The sequence below is a fragment of the Cupressus sempervirens genome, chromosome 7, assembly GCF_028749045.1.
Source record: "Cupressus sempervirens isolate cs-2001-9-10 chromosome 7, ASM2874904v1, whole genome shotgun sequence".
Classification (NCBI taxonomy): domain Eukaryota; kingdom Viridiplantae; phylum Streptophyta; class Pinopsida; order Cupressales; family Cupressaceae; genus Cupressus; species Cupressus sempervirens.
Window position 1 is genome coordinate 828319979 of NC_143124.1, and position 22958 is coordinate 828342936.

Consider the following 22958-nt stretch of genomic DNA (forward strand, 5'->3'; position numbering starts at 1 on the left):
CAAGAAAAAGCCTTGTATAAATTTAAATAGTGGCCTCATGTGTAGAAAAAAACATCAAAATTAATAATTTTTTCCTGTTCCAGTTCTGACAATATATAATAGTCCTATATTTGCATATTAGAGATGCCCAGAATCATAGTTCGAAAATCAAGCTCCTACTAAGAATCTAAGGTCTACATCTCATTTTCATGTGAAAGTTTAAAATTGCACTAAGGTTAAAACTATATAATAAAGAATTTTGATTTAAAAAAACTACACATTCAAAATCAAAGAATAATAAAAAATTATTATTTTCTAAATGTTGATTTTCGTTCCATTTTTAATCTAGGTCAAACTAGATTTGATTTTCCTATGATATGTGTCAGATTATGATTTGTCTTTTTCCAACTCAATCATCCATTTCAACCACCTAACACTGCATATCACACTACTACTGATCTATATTTCCTCATGAGCATCCTCTGGAAAACTCTTCCACTTAGGTGCTATGTGTCATTTTCTGATTTCACTGCTATGCCGCATGACACCTCAGCACATTAACACCATGAAATAGCAATGTCACTACAAGTAACACCTCTATCCATGTCACCACTATGTCACCTATTGCTACATCATGAAATCCATGTTACCAGCCCTACCACATGGTGGCTTGTTGCTATGTTGAGCTATCCTTGTCAGTGACTGATATGTCACTAGCAACATAGTGATTTGATGAAACTTGCTACTCTTCATCATGTCATCACCTTGGAAAGCACACCAAAATCTAACCTTATCCACCATGTGTCACTCTAAGAATCACCCACCAACTATCACATGTCCCTATTTTGTCAGTCAAATTTGACACCATATCATTGCCACATCATTTCACATGTTCAAAATTTCTTACCTTTTTTCCAACTAGTGAAGTGGGTCTCATGCAAACTTATTTTCTTCCCAAAAGAGCCATGTCTTTAAGACATATCTTATGTGTGTGTTTGTGTATTTTTGAAAAAAAATGCTCCATTATCTAGTCAATGTAGTATATTAGAGTATTGGTTCATCTTTGAAACACACCTTATGAAAATTCCATGTTTGTAGGGGAAAATCTAGCTAAGATGTCTTCATGTTGAATGCAGGTAGCCTCTAGATCCATTGTCATTTTGTCACATATTGTTTAGATACAACAGAAAAGTAAGTTTCTTAATTCTAATAGTGTCTCATCCATGTTCTATTGTTTGTACAAAGGGATCATCTCCTCTTCTTAATAATCATGCTAAGACACTAGATGAGGGGCATTTTGATGTATAACTAAAAGTATACAGTCCCAATAATGTTTGATGTAATCTTTGATTATGATGTCTACAATGACATTGGGGAGCCTTTGGAGGATGTGAAGCTATGGAAGGAAGTGCTAGGTGGATTGTAGGAGCTCCCATATCGTAGGAGATGTCAAACTGATCCTTGTCATCTTCTCGCAAATGTTTTCTCATTTAACATACTGGAACTCTTGAATGAAACACTCGCACAAGCTTGAGCTTCATTTCTCTAGATATCAGGTTTCATTATAATGACTTTTTTGACTTTGAAACTCACCTAATAAAGGTAATTCCTAACCTTATCATTCCCACTAAACATTTTGATCACCTATTCAACTCCTTGACTACTCCACATTTCCTACTCAAAGGCAACACATACAACCAATTCAAACATTCTCCTTGAATTTGAGAGTGATGTTGACTTCTTCCTTGACATCTTCTATCTTTAGACTTCCACATACATAAAATATACCAAGCTGATTTTCAGGAGAATCCATACTCATCATTTAATCTATGCCTCTTATAACCTCATGACATCCAGAATATGGGCAATCCACTTTGCTTTTTTCAATTTATATCTATTCAAAGTCTCTCCTTTATCTATTTTGAACAATCAATATTATACATGTCTTGATAGGAGAAAGCAATAGCTTTTCTTTATATTTAAAATCTTTAAGGTATACTTTAAGATGACAATTAAATTTGGATGGCATTTTATCAATTTCATATAGTTAGTTAAGCCCCAAATTGAGTCTGGCTAGAAAAAAATTGTTTTAAAACAACTAAACTATCAAATTGATCCATTAATCATCTAATACTGATTTGATCATAATTCAATGACTATTGCATCATTTAAAGCTAGCCTTTGACCTTTCCTATAAACTACCAGTTTCATGCCAAGAGGTCCTTTGGGTGGCTCTAAAAATAGAACATTTAAACATCTGACCAAGCTTTGAAACTAGATATACTGAGTCTTTACTCCACATTCGTGCACCCTTCCAAGTCTCATGTCATGATGATCGCTCACTCAAAATAGATTGATTGTTAAGGTCACCTTCTTAGAATTACCCGTAAGCAAATATGTCAGAAATCAAGAAAGTGAATTAGGTTTTGGCTTTGGAAACAGGTCAAACTAACATTTGGGAGAATGAAAATTGGGGCATTAGTTCACTATCACAAGGAGAGTATGAATCTTGTATGCAGGCTCATGATGAATAACAGGGTGCAATTGCTAAGTAATCAAAGTAGGCTAATAAGATTTGTAGAACTAGAAACAATGGCAAAAAAGCAATTTTTACAAATGGAATGGACTTGGAAAAGTGTGCAGAAAGATTCATCAAGACATGAAAATTGGCACACTTAAAGAATTTTTAGAGCAAAATGCAATAGTACAGTCCATTTGATCTTACCTATCACAAATTTTGGGTTATGGTACCCCGAATAGGGGTAACAATTAATCTATATTTATTGACATGAGTAAAACTTTACAAATTATATGTTGAATCATGTTTGAAAACTGATCAAATGGATTTTTCATAATCTCAAAACTAAAACATAACAAGTTTCTAACCTCTAGAATATAATGAAAAAGGAATTTCATCAATTTGGTCAACTAGGTCAAAGTTATAACAAGTCAAATAGGGTCTTCCATAATTTTGAACAATGTATATCAATGTGGCAATAGTAAAAAAACCAACTTTGAATTATTCAAAACCTAGTCAAAACATATTGAAATGACTTGAAATATGAAACATAGGTTCTCTGATATGTGTACTAAACACTCCCAAAGCAAAAAGTCATGAAACATAACTAGGTGAAAGATATTTAATTGCAAACTAGACTACCTATCACTATTTGACACTTAGGCAAAAATGCAAAACTAAACATTGCTCAAAACTAAACTTCAGGAAATGAATTTGATTGAAAATTTATCTTCATGGGATGCATGGATATAATAAATGAAAGGTGTTAGAAACATTAAACAACTTTTAGGCCTCAAAATGATAGCTAGGTACACATGCATTAAATGTTCTTTAAGGGCTCAAAAGCTTGGAATGGCACTCAAATAAAAAGGGTGAGTTTGAGTCCTATCACATCCAAAATAGTAGACTTCAAGAGAAGTAGCCTTAAGAGGTAGTGTTCACTGGAAATCGGGTAATAAGACCCCAAACATTTTAGCCAATCACTCTTAAAAAAAGTATCTTAGATAATTATTAAAGGAGAAAATTAGAAAGGATAAATTATTAATAGTTAATGGTTTAAATAAAACAATTTAATCACTAGAAAATGAAAAATGATTTCAATAGTGTATTGCCTGCAAAAAATACTAACAAGTGCCACATAGTGGCTTAGTACTTGCATTTAGGTTTTATATAAATCTAATTTTAATTTAATAAAATTATTATAGTATGTTAAAAAAATTATTTAAATATATAATTATTGATATATTATAAATAAATGATAATATAAAAATATTAATATTGTCATAATAATAATAATATGAAATAGTAGATCATAAATAATTATATGATATAAATAATATTATTGTTAAAGTATTTTTGAATAAGAAAAATTATATTATAAGAAAATATAATATTAAAATTAAAAAAAATTAAACAACCTAATTATATTCAAAATTGTATTAAACAAATACGAATCACATTACCTTAATAAGGAACAACTTGTAAAAAATAGTAGTTTTAAAATCCATTAGGTTAATATAAGAGGTAAATGAGTTCACCCAATCAAATTAAAAATATTTTCTAAGTTGAAAATCTTGCATATATATAATCAATTGTAATAGTTTGATAATGAAATTTGAAAAATGATTTTTATTAAAGAGCACAAATTTCCACAATCCATTATATTGTACTAGTATGTTTCTGGATTCGATTGTGTTAAGATTTTTACCATCAACGTTTCGAATCACACTACGTGATCCATCATCAAGATGAAGAGCAAGAGAAGCAAAAAAAATATAGTATATTCTTTGTGCTTCTCTTGCTCTTCATCCTGATGATGGATCACGTAGTGTGATTCGAAACGTTGATGGTAAAAATCTTAACACAATCGAATCCAGAAACATACCAGTACAAATGATTTTTAATCACTCATTAAAGTATAATTTTTTAATAGAATAAAAAATGTAATACTCTAAAAATTATTTAAGAAATGTTACATTTGATATATTATCTTGTCTTAAACAATGAAGACATGTTACTAAAGATAAATTTATCTAATAGCATTATACTATGAATTAAAATTTTATTTGTTAGATTTGGTACCTTTAAATACACCTTAATTTTTCTGTTTCAAGGCATAAAAACATTAATTTAGATCAAGAGCTAACTTGATTTGAACTTCTTGTCATGCCAAAACTACGAGGGCAAAAACACACAATTTTTTTTTTTAATTATTATACTTAGAGTGCTCAAAGTTTAAATCAGATTCTTGCAAGAGAAGTAAAGGTTCACTACAATTCATCTTAAGTTTTAAACTCTAGTGGAGGAATACATCGTTAAAATTGATATCGATCATAAGATACGTTATTTTATTAGCTTACAATAATATGAAACAATTATTTAAATGATAATGTAAGTGTATTTGCGATTTAGATTAATTGAAAGGTATCTAAATCAAAAACAACTATAAATCTCTTTGACAATTATTGATTAACAATCTGGCCGATATTGTAAAGTCACTTTAAAAAAAAATAAAAAATGATTAACTAAAATTTAAAACTGAATATATATATACCTAAAATTTATTAACTTTAAACATTTCGACAATTAGTTTAGAAAGGAGACATATTTAGTAGAGAACTAAAGTTGCATAAGTTAAATGATGATAGAACCTATAATATAATATAAATTTAACATGATACTTAAATTATAACCAAAATTAAACTTTTCTTTTTTTCTTTTTTTCTTTTTTTAATTCTAAAAAAATCACCATTCTAAAACCATTTCGAATAACACCAAATTAAAACTATAATAGCTACTAACTATATTAAAATATATATCTATTTTAAAATTACTAACTAATTAACATTTGAACTATATTACATTAATATAAATTTTAAAACAATAAACTTACATAAATGTATTACATACCCAAATTTTACTACTAATCCATTTATTACATTAACTAACTAGATTCTAAAACACAAAAAAAAAACATTCTTAAACAAAGTTATCTAAAACTTAAACTAACTAACATATACTAATACATTCTAACCTATGCTAACTTACATAAAAAAAAATTAACAATAAACAACACAATAATAACATAAACCTAAATTCTAACATATTAAAACTAATTTAATCTTAAAATTTAAAATTAACTAACAAACTCTAAAACCTAAACTAACCTAACTATCCTATCTCTCCCCCTACATCCCTAAGCCCCATGTACTACCTAGCAAGCGCTTCCCAAAGAACAGATGCGCTTCCCAAGCATTGTTCTTGGGACAGCGCTCTGCCCCATGCAATCCCCAAGTGCAGACAATCCTTGGGATTAAAACCAGCGGCCAAGGAAGTAAGGAAAATGGAGAGAAAGTAATTAATTTGCTTACCAAAACTTTGTAAAAAGGTAAGCACATAAAAAAAGGGTTTTTCCCTCCAAGCTGAGCGCTCAACTTGGTGAGGGAGGTGGGGATGGGACAGGGCGATAGGATGACATCACCCTCCCATCTAGTCAAAATGACTTGCCAATAACTTTTCAAAGAAAACTATTTAAAATATTATTTCTAATCTGATGTCCACCAAGAGTGATGAAATGCATTGAAGACAAAAAGTTTTATGGTTGATGATTGACAACAAGCAAGAATCGAATTATATATATTTTTTAAATTCCAAAAATAATTAGTTAATATCCTTTTATATGAATTTATAAATTATATTTCACTTGCAAGTCAAAGGAGTAAAACATAGAATATTCTCTATGGCAAAAGAGGGAATTAAAATTTTCTTCATACATTTTCCAAAGAGGGTTTTTAGGCCTGGGGGTGCACATTTAATTTGGAAGCCAAAAATTTGACTAAGTATAGTCATAATTTATATATTTTCTTGTTAAACTTGGAATCAATATAATCTTATTGATGACAATGGTTTCTTAAGTATACTAACAAGGATGAGAAAAGGTATTATTTTCTCCCTGTCTCCTATAACTTATGTTTTGTTTATCATAACACATCCAGGTTTATGATCTATCTTGTTGAATTTAAGGAATTACATAATCTCTTATTCAAATTGATTTGTGCATAAGGAAATTTAATAAGGAAGAGATAATTGAGTTCTCAAAGTAGGAATTCTAATTCACCTAAATTCTTATACATCAACTTGGAAGTTTCATCATATCAAAATAATTCTTCATTAAAAAATTAAAAACTTGAAATATCACAATTCAAGACATTATCTATGATTCTATTCTCCCATCTATATATGCAAATTTATTTATTTTATTTTTTTGAAATCACATTGAGAACCATGCAAGGAGATTCCCAAAGTCTTTTCCTTTATCTATTATTCATCCTATTTTGATGAGCATTCATACGACTGAACATTATGATCAAATATTATGAGAAGCAAATACACTCAACCATTATTTTATTGGCTAACCTGATTCAAAGGCTTAGCCGGGAAAGAATCAGGAAGAAAACTCGACTTCGTTGCCATTTACAATAAGGTTTAAAATACAATTTACAATAGGATCTCAATCCCAATTTTCAACAATTTTATCAAATTTTCCTCATGATCATAATCAAGGAGTTTGTAATGTTTCCTAAATCTCATTTCAAGAACCATGGAGGAAACCAAGATCTGATCAGGTGACAACCAAGCAGAACCAAAAGAACATCAAGCATGCATAATCATACATGGTTTACACAATAGGATTCACAATGAATCAAGACTAGGGAAAGGTGGATTCTTCCAATAGGAGAAGTCAAGCACAACACCCATTCAGATGCCCAATCAGGGCTAATAACCAAGAACTTTCGTTCTTCCATTTAAACTTGCAATACTCATACCAGGTTTGTGCTGATGGGTAGGGGCCCATAACACCCTACCCTTTATCCCTCTTCTCATCCTGAGAAGAGACTCTACACAGGTTGGAGTCCAACTAAACAGACCTTTCCCAAAATTGGTCACTTCTTCCCTCTCCAAGGGTGAGTAATACCAAAACACCCATGTAAGGAAAACTCAAAATTGCAAACATAACAAGAAAGAAAAATAACCAAAATGACATGGTTTTCAAATCTTCCCACATACCCACAACCATACAATAGTGAAACAACAACAAGGTAACATGAACATGAAACCAAACATAAAATCTGAATAAGGGAGATGAGAATTTCCTACCTTCACAAAGAGGTAATGGCAATGAAACAAGTTTGAGTAGAGTATTCCTTTCCTTCCTTCAAGCTTCAAGCAATCTTCTCTAAATGTAGAGATTGGGTAACAACCAACTAGTCCAAGGAAGGCCTCTAAATAAGCCTCCAACTCAACCACCCAAAGGAGCAATAACTGTTTCCACCCACTAGCAACTCTAGAAACTCCTAACTCAACCTACACTATGGTTAAACCCTAAGTGGAGATGAGGTGAGGTCACTCAAGATAACCATGGTCAATTTTCGCACAAAGGCAAAAAGGGACTTTTTGGGTGACCTCAAAAGTCAAAAAAAGGGGCTTAGGGGTTGGAAAAGACCCCTAACCCATACCCATACCCTTTGGTTAGAATAATAAAAAGTTTTAAAGCCTAGCAAAGAGGTTTAGAGTCAAATAAAATCTAGGAATAAAATAGGTCCAACTTACTACTTTAACTTGCAAATAAGTACTAATCCAGATTAAGGGATGACTAACCTTGATTAAGAACCTAATAGAAAACTGACACTAACTTGAACCAACTTGAGTCCAAAGGTTAAACAATTAACCCTAAATCGCACACCGAAGCACATAAACATTTTACGAGTGTCAAGCGACACTGAAAGAACATAATTACGAACATTAACATTCACTGAACAAGGAAGATGCATACATACATCTCACAATACAAAAATGTGAATTACGAACAACAAGGTTTTCAAATTTAGCACATAGAGATCAGTTTTGTTCCTCCGTAGGGTTTCTCAGCTAAAATATCTGCACACTCATTGCACACAACAGTAGTCCCGTAAAATCACATGTAGATAAATGTATACGTATTCAGAAATTCTCATAAATTAAAACATACATCAATAAGGGTTTCTTTATCCTACTTAATTCTTAACCATTTAAAATATCTTAAATCAAAGTCTTGATCCTACCTTTACTGATTTCATCAACATACATATACATGAAACATTAAATGACAATCACCAAATATATCTGAAAATAACATCACACAACATGAAATAATAAAATATGTTCTAAGCATCAAATACTGTCTCAACATCTCAAGTCGTGAATAACAAAATAAGGGCAATGTTTCACTATGCTACGATGGGTCGGGGCGAGGCCTCACACTTCTCTTTTCTTTTAAATACTTTATTATTCACACTTACTACTTTTTTTTATTTACATTATAACAATTTTATTTTACTCCTCCAAAAATACAACTATAATACAATATAATAGTAAGAATAATAAATACAATCTAATTATTTCTTGATAATAAATAAAATCTAATTATTTCTTTCTCACTATTAATATGAAATAAATGTCTTCATTTTTGTTAATATTTATTTTGCTCAACTTTTTTCCAATCTAAAAAATATAAAACTATCCAATAATGGCCTCTATTGTAAAAAAACTCTCTTCATACTAACAACAATCTATTGCTCAAAACCAATGAAAAATATTTTAAAGAATAATCCTCATTATTCAATCTTTACAATTAAAATGATTAAACATCTCTTATTGTACTTGTCATAGGCAATGTACTATTGCATTCAATTCTCCTAAATTAATCAATAGTTGTTCACATTGTAACCAATTAGTTGTTTATATTTTTTTGAGGTTTCTTTATTACTAAAGTGTTAATAAATATTTCTTAATTTTAAATTTGATATAATTGATTTTATTCACTTTTGATTGGTTCAATCAATTTTCTCTTATAGGACCCCTTTTTTTTGGATGAGTGCTCCATATTCATAATCTTTGGCAAAATTTGAGGATTTGTTAAATATTTTATTTCTCTTTAAGATTAAAAATATACACCAATGCATTTAATTCAAATAATAACTCAAAATATGATATAAACACTAACACTACAAATCATCCCAGTGATAAAATGTTAACTATAATGTAAACTCATTATCTTAATCTCCAAATTGAAAGGTCACAAATACAAATGTGAATACATAAAACTTTACAAATAAATATTATTTCATTTTAATCAATTAACTTTCATACTAACATTTAACTAAACAATAATTATTAATAAAGAAATGATCATTTGTCTAAATTTACTAACTCAGTTGAATACAACATTTTGCTCTAGTTTAAAACATAAACCCTATAGAATAGATATATCTAAGAATAATTCCTTGGTTGCATCTGCAACCATGTTAGATCTTGAGTCCACTACTTGATTCGCTTAATTTTAGAATAAATTGGATCTTATCTCCATTAAAAAACTTATGCCCATCCTCCTTACTATAAAAAAGAATGAAACGAAGAGAAACCCTAAATGTATCATGTTACCCTAATATACAAAACAAAAGACGGGATGGATACTCTACCTAAACAATATATGATATAATTTGTTTTGCAACATGAACATTTTTTGGATGCAAAGAAATATAATGGTAGGAATGAAGCCTAGTCTGAGATATTTGTCAAGCAGAAAAATAAAGTGATTAACTAATATCTTGTCCCAATCTTCATTCCAAACATAACATCTATGCTCACCTTTTTTCAGTAGTAGATAATTTTTAGGCACACCCAGTTTCATGAATCAAGGGTGATCCAAATTATAATAGATCTAGAGATTTTCAGGATTCCAAATTGTAGTAGATCTAGAGATTTTCATCCTTGGAAAAACTGTAATGGATCTTGGGATTTGCATGATATTTACCAAAAGGCATATGGGTTTAAGAAAACTATAATATTATAAGCTTAAGTGTGAAAGGATAATGGAATGATGAAATAATAGTGGTTACTTTTAGCAGCACCCTAACCTCCACATAATACAACTTGTGGGAGACAAAAGCCTTAGATGTTCACAAGTAAATTCTAAATAAAAGTAACATTCATTCTTTAAGTTGATAATTTCTTACAATCATAGCAAGGCCTAAACTCTTGTGAATTTTAAGTTAAATCTACAATCCATTTGGACATTATTTCTCTTCTTTCATTTGGATATGATTATGAAAGCATTTGACTAATTATTATATGTTAAACATACATCCTTCGTAAGGAGAACCAATGTGTAGTTTTTCCTTTTCTTGCAAGTAATATATACTTGATTTATATGATTATCTATATAATTTACTATAAAATTATTTATATTTATATGGGTAAAAGCACAAACCTATGTCACCTTTGATAAAGAAACGTGATATCAGAATGTGACAGTTCAACATTAGTGACAAAAAAAATGGTATTTGTGTTTAAAATATGAAGATGATGTAAACTGATGAAATGTGTAGAATTGGATAAATATTATGCCTATAGCTTTTTATAATTTTTTTGAGTAGGAATTTATTCATTTTATTTTATTTTGCAGTTCCTTTTTTAACTGTAAAAAATATAGGGTGTAGTTCCCGTCAAACAAGTATATGCAAATCATCTTTTTTTGTTCTAATTTTAAAATATCTTATAGATGACATGTATAGCTAGTGCAAAAGAAAAGAAATAATTATTTTTGATGTATATTTTCTTTGTTATAAGTACTCAAGTTCGACCTTATCAGAATCCAACAATTTTTTCCTCCCATCAAAACTTTCCTATCAAATCTATACCTTCTTGAAAAAAAATTACATATTCATGAAGAGGATTCTCTCCTCTAGAGATAAATATAATTGTTTAATTTTTTTGATATGATTTACTATTTTTTTCCCTTTTTGAGGGAGCATCTTCTGAAATGTTGAAATATCGGCTTATAATACTTTGAGATTATAACATATTATAACTAATCAAAACACTCAAAAATTTATATAATGACGATACTGAATGTGAGATCTATAAAAGGGTATTTTTAGTTTTTGAAAAAAGTCGAGTTTTGATAGAGAAATGAGATTTGACCAAAACAGGTTTTGGTATCACAAACCGTGACACAGATCTGTGCTTTTACCCATATGATTATCTATATAATTTGATATAAAATTATTTAGAAAATAGAATATTTACATTTAACATTCTTCGCTGAGAAAAGGAGAAAATTTATTTTAAAACTCTAATGTAACATTCTAACAAACTAACTAATGTAAAAAGAATTTGATGTAATCTTGGTAGAAAGAAAGATAGTAAAAGTAGTGTTACTATTGATTATTCACATTAGCATCTGTAATACTTTCCTTGTGCATATTATGAAGATCTGTCAACAATAAAAATATTTCATTTAGGAAAAATTGTTGGCCATAGGTTTTTTCTTGGATCATGGCTTGATTTCCCATTTTGCAAGCTTTAGCATTACACATAAATCTTTAGTAGTATCATTATAGTAACAAAATTTGGTCAAAAGATTGTTTTATGTTTTCCACAATTTTTAGGGTTCATCATATAGTTAGTTTTTTAATAACTGATGTAAGCAAGGATAACCTTATAGTTAGTTAATAAAGTTTACACTAAAAAACTAATTTCATTTTCATAAAAGAATTAGTTTCAATTAATAAAGATTGGGTCAGTTATACATCCAAGAAGAAGGATGAAATATATAGTTATGCCTTGAGAAGAAAAGGACAACTTCAGATCAAATAGATTTTTGAGAAGTGAACTGAAGAAGACATTGAGTTCTTGGAAAATGATTTGGAAAAGAAAGTATCAATAGATTTGGACCAGGTTCTTATTTTTAAAGTCTCCTCTTGCATTCCCTATATGCATGTCTATATCATTTATCCATTTCTACATGTCTGAAACTATTAAAAAGAATCAAACTAATTACAACTTCTACTATGACTTCAAACTATTTTTCTGAAGGTTAAAATTATTCTCACTTCTTTTACTTAAAAAAGCCATTAAAATTCCACCAACCTTATTACCCACTTCCTTCCTTCACCGATTGATGCATGATATCCACCAAATCCACAACAAAGCCCAAGAATACATATATAACAACAATAGAATTAGAACTATTCATATAATAATATTTGTCAACTCTGATCTTTCCAACTAATTGTGAATATGCACATTATTATGTGATCACAGGGTTATAGGCACCAAGGTTGCTATCAAGAGTTGTGTTTCCCTAAATTTTAAAAAAATTAAAAATTCATGAAAAGACTTCCTTTTTAACTTCGATTATATCTTTACAAAACACATTGAATCTGTCTATATGAGATTTTGTATCTACTATGTAAAAAAAACATAGAAGAAATCATCTAAGAAGAAAAGCATAGATGTCATTAATAATTGGTTTGTGCATGCAAGGTGTTGTTCTTTAGTTTCATGAATTTGTAGTTGAAAAAACATATATGGAAGGCCATTATTAAATTTTGACCCTATAAACAATCTTAATCAGGATGGGTTTTTTTGTCTGCAACCAAGCACTGAGCTAGGGCAGTCGTGCCCTAGCTTATTCCAAATCTATTGTGTGTGCGAAGGGGGGGCTCTGAACAAGAGTACAGGGTCATTTTCATTGCTGGGAAAGCTTAGTAGGGTGCTAAGTCGGGGGTGTCTGGCCGCCCACTACGAGTGGGTTTCTCTGTTAGTCAGGGGCGCTAGGGTCAGTTTTCCTCGACTGCGGTCTATTCAGAATCATGTACGGCTATGGCTCAAGGAGAGTCGTCTAAATTGGGGCCTGAGATGAACTTCAGTGCAGTGGTGGGTTTGAATTAGCTGAATCAAGAGGCACGATTTTTTGATAATGCCATTTTCTCTCTGATTTTAGCAGCTACAAAGATGAATTTGTCTGGACGATCTAAGATTTCTAAGATCAATGGATGCCTTGAACGATGCAAGGAAATACCCAAGTTATTGATTTCGTTTGAGTTGATTGCTGAAGATGTGGATTATTACTCTAGACATGCTATGTGCTGCAAATTTCTAGGACTAAGAGCCTCTCTTCAATTTTAGGAAAATTGAGCTCAGAGAATTTGGGAACCCAAGGGTGAAATGGAGGTCACATTGCTTGAAAATAACTTTTTCATGGTCACCTTCACCTACTTAGCTGATCGCAATAGGGTATTTGAAGGCAGGCCCTATTTTTACAACCAGGTTGGGCTATTTGTTAAGCCATGGTATGCAAGTTTTAATCCCTCTGAGGAACTTCCTAATCAGGTCCTAGTGTGGGTTCGGTTACCCAGATTCCCAATAGAATGTTGTTGGGAGGATGTTCTTCATATGCTCGCATCGATGTTGGGGAAGCCAGTGGGGCCTTCAACACAAACCCTAGGTAAGAAGATTATGACCTTTACTCGTATTTGTGTGGAACTTGATTTGAGTAAACCATTGCCAAATGCGATGGAAATGTGTGCGAGCTCACATTCATGGGTCTAGCAACTAGATTATGAGATCGTTCCTTTCTGATGTCACCCTTGTCATGAATATGGTCACCTTTTGTGAAATGTCCAAGGGCTAAGATAGTTGAGTAGCAGCCTCTGCCTCCTCCTCGTAATGCTCCTAGTGCCGATAAAGGGAAGAAGGTGACTTCTGGTGAGGCTATGGATGCTGAGGGTTTTTTTCAAACTAAGGCTCGTAACCATAATAGAGGACATAAGAGAACTTTAACGGAGAGACAAGTTGAGGATACTTTTAACAAATTTGAGGTCTTGGATGAATTAGGACAGCAAGAAGTTACCCTAGGATTTATTAGTATGGATCAATTTGTGGTGACTTCTGGCCTTGAGACTACCTCTCCCAATCCTCCTCTATCATCATAGGTGGAATCTGCCATGCCCATGGTCACTGTGGAGCAGGCAGGGGCACAGGCGACTCTAGGGCCTAATGTGGATTTGGGACAAGGAGTAGAGAGCACAACCCTTCCTACTTAGGCCAATGTTTTGGATAAGGATAAATGCAGAAAGTCTCCTCCTCACTTGGGTATTCTTCATAAAGATGCCAGGAAGGGAATTTTAGAGAAGAGCAGTAAAAGTGGGCGTAAGAAGGACATAGAGAAGATTAAATTGATAGGGCAGAATTTGGTGGAGTCAGGTTCTGTTAAGACATTGGACTCCCAATTTTTGACTCCTTTAAAATGATCATTATTTCATGGAATGTTAGGGGCTTGAATAGCGGCCCTAGACAAAAAGTTGTTTGAGAATTGGTTACAAGTCATTCTCTTGATGTTCTTTTTCTTTAGGAGACCAAGGTTTCTATTGAATGCATGTTGAGTTTAGCACCTAAATTGTAGAAGAATGGTCAATTTCAGTGCATTGGAGCCCAGGGCCTTCAGGGGGTGTGGCATGTTTGTGGAACCCACAAAAGATACAACCTTTGTGTTAGATTTCCTTTAGGTCTTCCTTATCCATGATCGTTCTTTGCCCTGAGTCAGGGGAATCTGTTCTTTTTTCCAATTCTTATGCTCCTATTGAGCTCCAAGGGAAACTTCTTACTCGGAATAATATTCATTTTTTTTGTAGTCTTTATCCTTATTTGCCATGGATTATTGCTGGAGACTTTAATGCTATTCTTGATTTATCTGAAAAATGGGGGGGTGTTCCAAAACTTGAGCCCTCTTTTGTTCTTCTTCAAGACAATATTTCAGCACTCAATCTTGTGGATATCAAGCCTAGCAATGGTTATTTCACTTGGAATAATCGAAGGGCAGGTGATAGTTGCATTGCGGAAAGACTTGATCGATTCATGGTTTCCTATTTTTGGGTGGGCGGATCGTGGTCTTCCAAATATGAGATTTTAGATTGGAGAGGTTTAGATCATTGGCCCATTAAGTTACCTATTTTTTCTTCTTGGTTGCCTTAGAGACCACCATTCAAATTTCAGCTCATGTGGTTGAGGGATCCATACCTCTATGGATGTGTGGCTAAGTGGTGGAAGGATGGTAGACTTGCCTTTGGCACAACAATGTATACTTTTTCTAAACTCCTACAATATGTCAAGTATCAGCTCAAATGGTGGAACAAGAATTACTTGGGTAATATTTTTTAGGAGAAAAATGTGGCTCAAGCTGAGTTGAATGATGTGACCAGAATGATTAGGGAGGATGGAGTGTCAAATGACTTGTTGCGAAAGGAAGCTAGGGCATTAAAAACCTTGGAGGAATGGGAACTGCGAGAGGAAATCTTTTGGAAACAAAAATCTCAGATGGATTGGCTTCAAGAGGGAGATAAGAATACTACTTTCTTCTTCGATTTGGTGAAGGCCAGGCGACATGGAAATTCTATATCAACTTTGGTGACTGATAAGTGGGAGGTTCTCTCTTCTTCTTAGGATATATCCAGGGAAGCTATGCAGTATTTTGCTTCTCTTTTTAGGGAGGATTCGCAGGGGGACTCGGTTGAGGAGGCTCAAGTTCTCTCTTGTATTCCTTCTTTGGTTTCTTTGGAAATGAAAGAGCATCTCATGCATACCATATCTTTGGCAGAGCTAGAGACCATTGTTTTCCAAATGAAAAAAGGAAAAGCTTTGGGTCCATATGGCTTTCTGAATTGAGTTCTTCCAGGAATTCTGGGACATTATCAAGGTAGATTTACTGGCTTTTGTTCAGGAATCCTAGGAGAATAAGAAAATTCTATGAGCCTTGAACTCTACCGTCCTTGCCCTCATCCCCAAGGGGGAAGGGGGTGATCGGATAAGTCAATTTTGCCCTATCTCTCTTTGTAATGTTATTTATAAAATTATATCTAAGTTGATTGCTGATAGGTTAAAAAAGTGGCTTCCAATGTTAATTTCTGAAGAACAAAGTGGCTCTGTGGTGGGTCACTAAATCTTGGATGGGGTGGTTGTGGCTACTGAGACTATTCATTCTATGTCCAACTTGAAAGATAAGGCTATGTTCATCAAGCTGGATATGGCAAAGGCTTATGACAGAGTTCAGTGGTCATTCCTTCAGAAGGTGTTAGGAGCTTTTGGTTTTGAGGAAGATTGGATTTGTTGGGTTATGAGTTGTGTGAATTTGACTTCTTTCTCAGTTCTGACTAATGGGGAGCATTTAGATCTTTTTGTTGCTTCTCGGGGTTTATGGCAAGGCGACCCCCTATCTCCTTACTTGTTTCTTCTTTTGGTGGAAGGCTTGGGATTGTTGATAAAAAGGAATGTGGAAGGGGGCTTCATTCAGGGCTGGAAATGGGGAGGAAACCTTCTGAGGCAATCACACTTACAGTTTGTGGATGATACAGCTTTAATGGGCATAGATACCACTCGGGAAGCCTCCAATATTCGCAGGGTGTTGGATGTTTATCTTGCTGCTTCAGGCCAGCTAATCAATGAGGGAAAGTCTTCTATTTTTTTCTTTAATACTCCACCTTCAATTCAGAGGAGAATCACTCATATTCTCAGATTCCAAATTGGGAGTCTCCCATTGCTTTACCTTGGGATTCCTATCTCTGGTGGCAAGCACCCTAGGGATTCTTGGTAGGGCATTATGGATAAGTTCCATGTCAAAGTTACTAATTGGACCCATCACTGGCTATCTTTTGATGGTCGGGTTCAAATCCTCCAGTCTATGGTTCAGGCTCTTCCTTTGTATAGGAGTATGATTCAGGTGGCACCAATGAGCTTTGTAAGGGATTTGGATTCCTTAGCAAGACAGTTTTTATGGGCTAGCAATTTATCTTCTACTAAGTGGAGCCTTATCAAATGGGAGGTTGTTTGTAGTCCAAAACAATTTTGTGGTCTGGGGTTATGGCAGTCAGTGCTTACTAGTACTACCTTGGCTGCCAAATTGTATTAGCGATGGTGTGTGGAACAGAACCAGGTTTGGGCCAGAATTTTGAATCAGAAGTACTTTCTAGGGATCCCATAGAAAGACATGCCTCGACAGAGCTTGAGTGGAAAATGTTCAATAATTTGGAGTACTCTCAAGAAAGGTGTTGAGCTCATCAAGAGGGGCCTCTTCTGGATTTGCAAAGGGGGGTCAGAGGCTCACTTCTGGTATGATGCTTGGGATGGCCACCCTCCCATAGTCGTTCAATATCCTCATTTGCGTACTTTTTTCCCAGAGGTTTTGTGAAGTTGTTTGGTCAAAGGTGCACAAATTTAAGTCTTTTTCCTTTCAGGGGTAGGTGGTAGAGGCAAGATGGAAGAATCGAGAGGAATGGCCTATCTTTGGTTTGGAAGGGGAACATGCTGAGCTCTAGTACATTCTTTTTGGCTATAATTGTACCGCTCTTTTGGATGATGATGTTTTGGCTTGGGCTCCCAATCCCAAGGGTGTTTACACTATTTCTTTTGGGTATCAGGAATTTCTCTCCCAACAATTTGTGGGGGGGGAGGTTCAGTGGTGGAAGAAAGTATGGAATAAGTTTTCTTGGCCGAGGTGCAATTGCTTTACCTGGACTTTGGTTTTGAATCAATGCCTAACTTGGGACAATATTCGCAAGAGGGGTTTTTCCAACCCTTCGAGGTGTGTTCTTTGTGGTAAGGAGGAGGAGGACTCTCCACATCTATTCTTCCAGTGTTCTTTCACCATGCAACTTTGGCAATTTCTGGTGGGGTGTTTGGAAATGCCCGTGCATTCATGCCTCCTCCTTGGCAGAGTTCTGGGGGATTTTGGGGAGGCCCCACTCCTTGGCAACTTTTTTGCAAGATGTGTGGTATGTGGGGCCTATCTTTATGCTATGGAAAGTCTGGCTGGAAAGGAATCGTATAATTTTTTGGAGCGAAAATTGGGGATTCAACAGGTCTTGCTCAAAATTATGGGGATGATCCATGAGACTATCATGGCTAAGAGTGAGGTAGTGTTGCCACTTGAGAAAGATTAGGCTAAGATGGTGGATAGGTTGGGATTACATGAGATATCTCCAGCCTCAGTCTGTGTCAGGAGAGGTAGACAAGGATAGCAAAAAGGTCATTGGATGGGGAGTTGGCTTCCCCCTCCTGCTAGTTTTTTGAAACTTAATACGGATGGCTCTTCTAGAGGGAATCCAGGCCCAACTGGAATTGGCGGGATTGGTAGGGACTCTTCTAGATTAGTAGTTTTTATTTTTTTGGCTAATAAAGGGATGTAGACTATTAATAGGATGGAAGGTTTGGCTATCCTTTGCGCTTTGAAGCAGGATTATGCTCTAGGGTGGCGTAAGGTAATTTGTGAATCTGACTCTCAAGTTCTAGTTAATCTTCTCCTTGAGAGAAAGGTTATAGATGTTAGCTGGCAATTGTCTCTGATAGTGCAGCAGATCTTACAGGTTAGCTCTTTGATGGAGTCAGTGTCTTTTGCCCATATTCTAAGGGAGTGGAATAGGGCAGCTGATAGCTTGGCCAAATGGGCATCTAGAAATATAAATGGTGGGATAATTGATGAGTGGGTGTAGATGCCTAGCGAGTTATGTTAAGAGTTGGAGAGGATTCTTATAGAGGATGTAAATGGTGCTGAGAGGGGATGATCCTTCTCTTGCCCTTTTTGTAGTTTTTGCTGTCTCGTGGGGCTCTGGCCCTGTTTGTGTTGTATTGTTATGTTCTAAAGCTCAATAAAGTTTTTACCCCTCTTTTTTCAAATTTTGACCCTATAAACATAACTTTATAAGCTGCCAAACTTGTGTTTGTAAGACCTCAACAATAATGTGGATATAAATTGCAGATAAGTATACAAAATTACAAAGAAATGTCAGGTATGGGCTAATTGATTTTGTACATAATTTGGATAATTTATTTTGTACATAATTATGAAAAATATTCTTGGAAAAATCAACTAATACTATGAGATTTTCTTTTTCAACATCAAGATTTAAATGGGGAAAAGTAAGGAAAAATCGTATTGAAAAGCATATTAAATTTGTTGAAAGAGAAGCATGCGACTTATAAAGTTGAATGAAGAATTGTAGTGATATTTATGTTTTGCTAGTAAATAATTATTTATCAAGTTCTCTATAAAGTTGATAACGTTATTATATATTTAATTGATTGATATGTTAAACTTATGTTATATGATGTGAGTGGATGATTAAAATGAAAAAATATATTTCATCATTTTAGAAATTTAAAAATATTTGTTGTTTTAACACAAATTTGACCGATAGATAAAAGAAATATCATTTTTAACATGAAACTTATGTTTTGTAATGCTCTACTAAGCAAAACCCAAGAAATATGGAAACAAAGAACAAGCACAAAGAACATAATAATTTTTTTATATTAAATTCAACTTATTAAAAGTATAATTACAAAGATTGAACCACACTCAAACTGAAAAACTCCAAATACAAGAAGGTATCATCCAAACAAATATCCATTATGACGCTAATACAAATTGAGTTCAGTACAATAATGAAGTACAACATCATTCTTAATCACTAATGTCCAACATATGTATCCTACAAGTAATTAAATATTGATTCAAGAAGAAACTTCAACAGTTATCCATAACTACTTTTTAATCAACTTGAAGCACCTGTAAAACACACAGAAATTCAACACAACACAACACAAAGGGGCTCAGTACACACTGAATTGAAAAACATAATCCACCTGCATACATGTTAGAATAAACACATACATAACCATATTGCAGATATCTAATTCACTTAACATAGTGCAGTTCCAAAATTAATATGCAAGAAGTAAGCATTTACTTAACAATTCAAAATTAAACTCGCACTAAGAATAACTCATAAATGAATCATATATATATTGAGGTGTCATCGTTATGGCACTAAGATTCTGCATCCATGTTTGGTATGCTCATATTTAACACATAACATAATTCTCTATTATACTTGTCAATGACAGAATAGAGATTTGCCTTGTTCTCCGTACTTAACCTTATAGGTTTAAGTCATAGGTAAGGCCAATTATCTTTTTATATGTAATTAACCCACCCAATTCATTTTAATGTTATCACTGTATTAATTAATTGAATAGGATAAACCAAATTCAGCCACCTCAATATATGTTCATCACAGCTATTCTTAAAATACACATCAAACATATATACTAAGAATGTACATGCAACAGATATAAAATCATTGTACAACATGATACTATATTCTTTAATCTATTTGTAACACATCTTTTTCTGCCAATTTCAAAAGTAATTTAGGTTACTATAACAATAAGAACAGAACTCTAATATTAAGATCACATAAATATAATTAACTGACATATCACATTAATGATATTTACCAAATCTTAATACTACACAATTTAACCCTGTTGTCGTAATACACTAAGGTAATCTTTCAAAATGACTAAGATATTAGATTTAAAGTAAATATGATATTCCTATTTTAAAAGACTTTCATCAAAGAAATATTATAAATCTATTCATATTTGAAAACAATTTCAAAATTACAAATTGTAAGTTCTACTTACATAAAAGCATAAGATAACTAAAATCTCAACAGCATACGAAACTCAAAACATAATCAAATCAAAATACCCGTCCACATAGAATCTCATCTATTCCACAAGTACCTTTTAGTTTGTCATTAACTAGAATAGACTAAGTTGACAAAAAGGAAATTTAACTATGTTTTAAGGTTGTAAACAAACTGTTCAATTGAATGTCCATTTTGCCATTGAAGTAGTCATCAGCTATCTAATTTTTAAACTATCATAAAGTTTTGAATGAAACCAAATCACGTGCTCAGTTTATTTAAACATCAACTAATATAATAGGAACCCTTTTACCAATTTCCATAAGATACAAGTAACCTACGTTGTCATAGAGATATTTCTACTTGTTTCAAGTTTCCACATAACTATTTCACGAAATGTCACAACTGATCTTAATAACAACAATTTACTAAATTTCCAATTATCATATGCTCTCTTAATACCAATGATAAGTAATTTGAACACAATATATTTCCACGACATCGTCTATTGACAACATATCAAACACACAATAACACTATGTTGACAACTGCTAATACAGTTTAATTTGAGTTTCGTGCTAACCATTCGACCAAATGTCTGTCCTCAATTTAATGTAGTTGTTTGATAGTTTATCCACAATTTAGGTTTCATATAACTCAAATTCCATAAAAACAACAAAATTTTGTTCTCACTGGGTTCAGATTTTACTGAAGCCAAAACCCACAATGTAATCTCATTTTCACAATAGAGAATATACCCAGGCACAACACACTATACCATATATTCCAACATTCTCACACCCAATTCTAAGTACATACTAAACTTAGCAATGAAACCTCGAGTTTTGTATACACTTAGAGTTTGATGTCAATGTTTAACCATATACAATTAATACATACACCGAAGACTTAAGCACTCAGAACTCGGCTCTATGGAAGCCAAAAAATTCATAACATTATACATTTCCATAACATGAAACCAAAACTCTACTCCAAGCCATGTTTTCAAGGTATTTATACTATACCCACATCTGAGTATGGGAATATGCACAACTCGACAACTTCATTGTTGAACTCTACATACACCCCCACTTGGGTCTCGATATGTGTCTTCATACAAAACTAATTTTAACATTCATACTTTACAATTTCAAAGAGTAACCTTCACACTAGAAATAGGATAGGGTTTAAGAGAGGTCCCCTACCTCAAAATCTCAGTAGATGGAAAAATTCTCAACTCAATGCTCTGATCTATAGCTCGACTCCAAAGCCCCAAATTCCAAATCAATACCACACTTCCCACTATTCCAACATCGATAAACTTGAGAGAAACCTTGAAAAAAAGAATAACAGAAGCTATGTGCAACACAAAAATACCTAGCCTCATAAGATAGGGCTTCTTCCCAACCATGGTGCTTATTCTTTAGCAACACCTAATAGATGTTTCGCTTCACAAGGTAAAGTAGCCTAATTCTCGGCCAAAACCCAAAAACACTGAACCAAAATGAAATGACCGACTGGGCAATAAATGTAATATTAATGCCTACATTAACTTGCATTCAAAACACTATCACACATCACCAAGCCATGTATACGGCAGTCTCAATGCCACTGCCATATTTTTTCTTTTCAAAACAATGAACATTTTACCTTATTCAAGGCATTTGACAACCACTTAGGGTTACTTAATAATAAGAGGTAATTAAAATTTTTTAAAATAAGAAAATTGAAAAATGTTTCTGCTAATCTCAATTTAGGGTATTTAAACCCTTTCAAAAACAAGTATATCTATATGCAATGCCAACTGTAGTTAGTAATGACAAGTCAATATAAGTCAGATAATCAAAACCAAACTAATAATTCAACTACCTCTCAGTCACACATATGAAAATACAGTGACAAATTCAAACACATAGAGCATATGAACACACAATTCTATTTGCAATAACAAGTTGAACATACAACTAAAACTTTCCTTCTAATATCTATTCAACTTAGAATGCAGTTTACATCAATTTGAGACATAATAAACATAATTGATACCCAAACAGCATGCAATTATAGTTTTACATCGTAACATCCTAAGTAACCTTCAA